The sequence below is a fragment of the Microcebus murinus genome, chromosome 11 (assembly GCF_040939455.1).
Source record: "Microcebus murinus isolate Inina chromosome 11, M.murinus_Inina_mat1.0, whole genome shotgun sequence".
Classification (NCBI taxonomy): Eukaryota; Metazoa; Chordata; class Mammalia; order Primates; family Cheirogaleidae; genus Microcebus; species Microcebus murinus.
In genome coordinates, this window is record NC_134114.1 from 45,265,286 (window position 1) to 45,272,182 (window position 6,897).

Sequence of the window (6,897 nt, forward strand, 5' to 3'; positions counted from 1 at the left end):
TTCCTTCTGAGTTGGCTGTGGTAAAAAAAAAAAAATAAGAAAAAGCCTCACAATTACTGAAACAGAATAATAATCCCATATAGATGCTCATAAGTGGATTGACCAGCACTAGATTAAAAAGATTAAAATATAGTATAAAGGATGATTTCAGGAATTCAAGGATGTTTTGTTATTAGAAAATATATTTGTAATGTATCAAAAAGTCAAAGGAAAAGTAGATTTGACCATCTTAGATGTCCAAAAGACTTTAAATAAATGTCAATCTTGATTTTAAAATATATTAGTAGACCTAGAAAAGTATCTCACTAAAGTGATTAAGATGATCTATCTGAAACCAATAGCCAATGTCATATTTTATAGAAACCTCTAGAATAATTTCTTTGAAATTTGAAAAAAATGAGAATATCCCGAGAATTAACAAAGGATATCCACTATTCTTACTTGATAAGATTCTGGGCATTTCAGTAAGAATTGAAATAACATTTCAATAAATATAGACAGGGAAAAGGAAAATATTTTAATAATATAATCTACATGGAAAATCCAAGAGAAGTAATTGAAATAAAATTACAACTAATAATAGTTCAGCAAGGTGTTCATTTATAAAATAAGTATGTAAAATACCAACAGCTTTCCTACACACAAGTGAAAACCAGTTAGAAGGAAATAAAGATCCTATTTATCTTCAGAAATAGTTTAACAGAAAGTGGCCTACAAATATATTGGTAGATGTATATTAAACCATGTTACAAAACAGGTTGTAACAATAGTCAGCCAAATATTAACTGTGGGTATCGTTGAGTAGTTGAATAACATTGGATAATAAAAACGTTATTTTCTTTTTTTATCATATTTATTTTATCTTTATTTTTTTAATTTTATAAGATTTCTATATGTCTTCTATGATAGGTACATTTATAAATTGTTATTTTATATATGTGTCATAATCTGTGATTGCCAAATTCCCTAAGAAGATCACCTGTAAATAAATTACCACAACAGTTAGTTACATATCGATTTGTACTGTTGAGGAAATATCAAAATTTGCATAACAGTTTGCTCAACATATGTCAATTCATTCTGCTGGGTTTTTTTAATAATCATGGGAGATAAGTGTGGCTGCTAGTTCAGATGAGATTCAGCATTTGTTCGATGTATTTTAAACATTTTAACACATTGAAAATGTGCTGCTCATTTATCAAATCATCACAGCTACTTCTATGAGCAATTTTTAAAGGAATAATCTTGACTATTCAGCCACCCACAATAAAACAAAATGTTCCAAATTCAATTTAGTTGATATTTCAAATAAACAAAATGAAGTTCATAATCCTTGATAATACTGTACTTGCTGAAGAAAGCACAGTGTTTCCACAGTGGAGATGAATTCTGATTTACTATCTGAAACTATGTTACTGACTTTTATTTATTTTATTTCAATAGATTTAGGGCATACAAGTGTTTTTTGTTACATGGATAAATTATATAATGCTGAAATCAGAGCTTTTAGTGTACTTGTCATCAGAATAATGTACATTGTACCCAACAGGTAGATTTTTATCCCTCAATCCCCATGCACCCTCCCCCTTCTTAGTTTTCAATGTCCATTACACAACTTTATGATCATATATACCCCTTGTTTAGCTGCCACTTACAAGTGAGAACATGTGGTACTTGCTTTTCCATTCCTGAGGTACTTCATTTAGGATAATTGGCTCCAGTTCCATCCAAGTTACTGCAAAAGACATTTCATTCCTTTTTATGGCTGAGTACTCCATGGTGTGTGTGTGTGTGTGTGTGTGTGTATGTATATATATGTACACGTGTGTGTGTGTGTGTGTGTATATATATATATATATATACACACCACATTTTCTTGTCCACTCATCAGTTGATAGGCACTTAGGTTGATTCCATATCTTTGCAATTTTGAATTGTGCTGCAATAAACATTCAGGTACAGGTGTCCTTTTTTTTTTTTTTTTTTTTTAAATAAAATGGCTTCTTTCCCTTTGGGTGGATACTCAGTAGTGAGTTTGCTGGATTAAATGATAGATCTACATTTAGTTCTCTGAGGATTCCCTATGTTGTTTTCCATAGAGGTTGTACTAGTTTACATTCCCACCAACAGTTTATAAGTCTTTCAGTCACTTTTTGATGGGGCTATTTGTTGCAATTTGAGTTCTTTCTAGATTTAGGATATCAGTCCTTTGTTGGATATATAGTTTATGAATATTTTCTCTCATTCTGTAGATAGTCTATTTATTCTGTTGATTATTTCCTCTGCTGTGCAGAAACTTTTTAGTTTAATTATATCCCATTTATTTATTTTTGTTGTTGCCGCATTTGCTTTTGGGGTCTTTGGCCTAGGCAAAGAATTTATGACTATGTCCAGAAGAGTTTTTATTATGTTTTCTTGTAGAATTTTTATTGTTTCAAGTCTTACATTTAAGTCTTTAATCCATCTTGAGTTAATTTTTGTTATGGTAAGTGAGAGGGATCCAGTTTCATTCCTTTGTATGTAGCTTTCCAAATTTCTCAGCATCATTTATTGAATAGGGAGTCATTTCCCCTGTGTATATTTTAGTCTGCTTTGTTGAAAATCAGTTGGTTAAAGCTATATGGCTTTATTGCTGGGTTCTCTATTTTGTTCCCTTTCTGTGTATGTCTACCTTTATACCAATACCATACTGTTTTGGTTACTCTAGCTTTATGGTATACTTTGAAGTCAAGAAATGGCTATTATGATGTTGCTGTTTATTTCTTTCCTTAGATCTAGTAGTAATTGTCTTATGAATCTGGTAGCTCCTATGTTAGGTACATGTATACTTAGGATTATTATATCTTATTGCTGAATTGATCCCTTTATCATTATATAATGACTATATTTGTCTTTTTTTAACCATTGTTGATTTAAAGTCCATTTTATCTGATATAAGAATAGCTACTCATCTTTGGTTTCCATTTGTGTGGAATATTATTTTTACACTCATTTACCTTAATTCTATGAGAATATTTGCAAGTTAAATGGGCTTCTTAGATAGCACTTATTTGGGTTGTGTGTGTGCTTTTTAAAATCCATTCTTCCAATCTATTAAGTAGGGCCATTTAGACTATTGATGTTGAATGTTAGTATTGATGTATGAGATACTGTTCTGGTCATGTTGATTGTAACCTAGTTATTTTTTTTCCCCTTGTGTTACTGTTTTATAAGAGCTGTGAGTTTTAACTTTTGGTATTTTTACACTGGTAGTTATCGACTATTCTGTTCAATGTTTAGAGCACTTTTAAGCATTTCTTGTAGGGCAGACCTAGTGGTGACAAATTCCCTTAGTGTTTGCTTGTCCAGGAAATACTTTATTTCTCCTTCATTTATAAAACTTAGTTTTTCTAGGATACAAAATTCGTGGCTGGCAGGTATTCTGTTTAAGAAGACTAAAAATGGGACCCCAATCCCTTCTGGCTTGTAAGATTTCTGCTGAAAAATATGGAACACTTTACAAATTTACATGTCATCCTTGCACGGGGGCCATGATAATCTTCCCTGTATCATTCTAGGTTTAGTATATGTGCTGCTGAAGCAAGCACTATTGCCCTTTAATAATGTTTTTAAGGCAAGTACTAGCCTTGGTTGGTGATCATATAAAATGTAATCGTGTTATTTATTCATCACAATGCTTAAAAAATAAGTTTATTTTCATAACAGGGTGGCCTAAGAAGAAATTTACTTTCTTTTGAAGTAACCAATTCCCAGTGTGGTAACTATAAAGGATGGCCACACCACAGTAAGGACTGTCTCTGCTATTGAGCTAAAATCCAATTAGTTATTAAGAGCAAGTTCTGTGGTAATTTCAATTAGACTTTTTTCTCTAAAGCTGCTGACAGCTGCTAGAGAAAGTCAGGAAAGAGTGGGGCCAGAGGGAAGGAGAGAAAGAGTTCACTGTGAGAAGAGAGCATTGTGGACAAACTCCCTCTTGAATTAGTCAAAGACACATATTTAGACTAATAAAAATAGCTTATTGAATCAGACACAATAGGAATCCTGTAGGATCAAGGCAGGGGGAGCCAAGGCAGAGGTAACTTTACAACTGGGGGATGCAGGATGCCCTTGGTTGGGGAGGGGTGTGTTGCACTTAAATGAAGTCATGCTTACCTGCCTTCTCAGTTGAGTCTCGGCACCTTTTGTGCCCTGCCCTCAACTCTGCCTCTGTAATAGGGAGAGAATATAAAGGATTTGCTAGATAGTGTCCAGGATGCCTAGGAAATACAATTATTTAGGCTCCAGATCAGGTGTTCTCAAACTACGGCCCATGGGCCACATGTGGTCCGCCTAACACATTTATCCGGCCCTCTGAGTTTTTTGCTGCTGCTGCTTGCCCTGCTTAGCAGCCGACTCATCCGGGGCCCACAGTGCACACTCTCCAACAGTCTGAGGGACAGTGAATTGGCCCCCTGTTTAAGAAGTTTGAGGACCCCTGCTGTGGATTGTCAGCCAGAAGACCTGGACTATTTATTTTGTGTTTTCCCTGCTTCCTTGGTTCTAAAGGTCATTATGCTAAGAGTGATAGGAGTAGCTTATTCAAGATGCTGGATACTGATTCCTGGACACTCCCCCCTCCCATTTCTGATTCAGTAGGTCTGCAGTAGGACACAGGGATCCACATTGTTAATCAGATCTTTAGGGGCTTCTGATGTGATTTTTGACTGTGTCCCAGATACACTGACTTAGGTGTTCCTGATAGGTGAGAAGGAAGGCTAAATTGGAAGGAGTGGTGAAATAGCATGGGACATTGTGGCAGTTTGCCGCCTTCTCCTTATTCTCTGCTGCATCTGATTTACTATGATTGACCTTTCACGTAGGGAAGAGTCAGTGGGGGTGAGTTCACCAAGGAACTTGGGTGAAATATGGTACAGAATCCTTTGGATTTGGGAACCCCCATTGATATGGGTTGTACATAGAGGGGGGATATCAGTAGAAAGGAAAGCAAGAGGTTGTCACGAAGGTCTCTATGAGAATAATTTATTTTTCCTTATCAGTACCTCAAAATTTACAAGTCTTTAGGAATAAAAATTTGATGCAACTTTTGAGCAGATGACTCAGTATAAAGTACATTATATTATTATCAAGTCTTAGTATGACGATGGGTTGAGTCAAGTAATCATCTTACAGAAAGGAAAATAAGTTTCAACAGAGCTAATCATGATACAGTTGAGAATTCCTAAATAAACTGTAAAATTATAACTGCAAGAGGGAGTCCATAAAACTCTGTGTGTGTGTGTGTGTGTGTGTGTGTGTGTGTGTGTGTGTGTATATATATATATATATATATATATATATATATATATATATATATATATGGCAAAACCTGAAAAGCACAGAGAGTCTCTAGCTCTAATCAGCCCATTTAAAAATTGTGCCCACTAAAGCTCTAGTATAATAGACCACTTGATACTTAAAGAAGACTAAAGAGTTTTCAGATTCTACACAGGACTTTATAAATAGGTCCTTAGTGTACAATTAGTCATTTTTTTAGCCATTAATTTCAAACCAATATTGCAGTTATTTGTTCTCAATTCTGGCTGCCAAGAGTACATATGTGCTAAGGTGCTTGTTGTACTCATTAATAAAATGGCTGGAAATGATGGAGTGATCTAACTGAGTGGTTCCATTTCCAAATTGTGGGCTCCCAATTGGGAGATTAATTCAAATGTGAGTTTCTATCATCATAGTCACAGGTGCCACTTTAAAGAGTTTAGAAGTATGCTGCTTATACTTGAGAATGGGACTGGGGTAAAAAAAGGTTCTTAGAAGATACTTCCCTGGCAGAGAAGGCTGAGGAGGAAGATTGTGGGAGAGAGCAGTTTCTTAGAAGGTCCAGCCTGAGAGCCCTCTGCCTTAGCCTCTTCCTGCTTGGGGAAACTGTGGCCTTCTGATTTCAAGATTGTTCCTTTTTAAGTGACAACAGAGGCAAGAAAATCTTCATTTTTCTCTCCTGCACCCCTTTTAATGAAAGGACTTGTTCTATGAAATTTGGATTCAGTCGAAAAGCCGCACTTAAGGACCTAGAAGGCCACATGTGATCTTAAGGCCGCAGGTTTCCCACCCCTGGCAGATGTTGGGAATAACATGGAGGAAGAAGAAACATATGTATCAGATTATAAATTGGGAGTAATTGAATTTTTGCCCAGGAAGGTAGAAAATTTGGTGATGAATTCTGAAGCGGTTAGATGAGGCCAGATGGTGGGGGAGGAAGACGTGAGACCACCAGTAAAGATCTGTGATTTAATTGTATTAAGATTCATCTTCTTTTAAATAGTCAAAGTATGGTATGAATTATAGCTTGAAGGAATTGCCAAAACTTCTTTCCTGAACCAGACATCTGGGAAGAAAATAGATAAATAATTTAAAGATAGAAGAGCAATGCTGATCTGGAGTTTGAAGCACCACATACTGTCTTTCTGAGGTAATTCTAAATCCAATGGCATCAAAATACTTTCCATACTAGGGATGTAGGAAGTAATTTCCATGACTGTAATGAAAATTACTGAAACAGCCAACTTTCACAGATAACTTTCAATAATAGAGGTATTTTGTGAAGCTAGAACTACTTGGAGGAACCAACAAGATTCTGTATTTACAAAACCTGCAAACATACTACGTCATCCTCAGCCATAACAACCTTACTAGCCGGGCCTTTGGAGTGACAAAAAATTAGGCAATGAGTAGCATTTTGCACATAAATTTGATATCAGAGAATCTGGTTTTGATGCTTTGTTAGCTAATTGATCTGCAGGATTACAAAATTTGTGAAGCAGTGCAGATTTGTTCTTAGTGAAAAAGTTCAAACGATGGAGTGAAAGGGAAATACAGTTCTGTGAGATACAGCCAGGGGACAAA

General features: G+C 35.3%; 1 non-coding gene across 1 annotated transcript; it reads right to left on the reverse strand.

Moving 5' to 3' along the window:
- Positions 1-3,480: 3,480 nt before the first annotated feature.
- Positions 3,481-3,587, reverse strand: LOC142874165 (U6 spliceosomal RNA). Its single transcript, XR_012921987.1, has one exon. It is a non-coding gene; the product is annotated as a U6 spliceosomal RNA (small nuclear RNA).
- Positions 3,588-6,897: the final 3,310 nt, after the last annotated feature.